This window comes from Neopsephotus bourkii, unplaced genomic scaffold (assembly GCF_033783945.1).
Source record: "Neopsephotus bourkii isolate Nb327-2 ecotype Australia unplaced genomic scaffold, CSIRO-AGI_Nbou_v1 NB_1780, whole genome shotgun sequence".
Classification (NCBI taxonomy): Eukaryota; Metazoa; Chordata; class Aves; order Psittaciformes; family Psittacidae; genus Neopsephotus; species Neopsephotus bourkii.
The window spans coordinates 7,101,842-7,102,477 of NW_026902254.1; positions in this window are offsets into that span (position 1 = coordinate 7,101,842).

The window sequence follows — 636 nt, forward strand, 5'->3', positions numbered from 1 at the left end:
AAGGAAACACCCTCTCCTGTAGAGAGAGGTGGGAAGAAGGCATCCCTGCCAAAGTCTGGTGCAGTGTGTTGGGGTTGTAGTTGTATTCTCTTTCTTCCCGTTAAAAACGAAAGGATGGTTGTGGGAACATGGGACATAATGGCAATATGTTCGTGTTGGTTTTACTTATGTCGGTTCATTGTGGGAATTACCGTGATAGTGTAGAACAATGCCCTTTAAAGCACAGGAAGGGATTGCAGCTGGCTGGTGGAAGTGGTGGCCAGGGGATAATCATGTTTCGGCTGCAGAAGTAACCCAGGCTTCGCGGGGAGGGGGGGGTGTGTGTGGGGACAGTTCTGTTAAATGACTAGCAGTGACAACAGTGGTCCCGGAGGACCACTGAGCAGATCTCTTAGGCTGCCTTCAGCTATTCGCGGACTGCTACAACTGGTGCAGCCGGCCGGGACCGGCAACGGGACCTTCACGGCACAAGCTCCCAGTTCCCCGGTAGGCGGGAATTCGTTGCAAGCTGACGAGCCCCGCAGTTAGCCTGGAGGAGGCTCTCGAACCCTCTCTGGCCCCACAGCATCACGCTGTAAAGCGCTGCTCGCACACAACAGCTCGTGCAGACGGCCCTGCGGCGCTGGAACGCCCTGC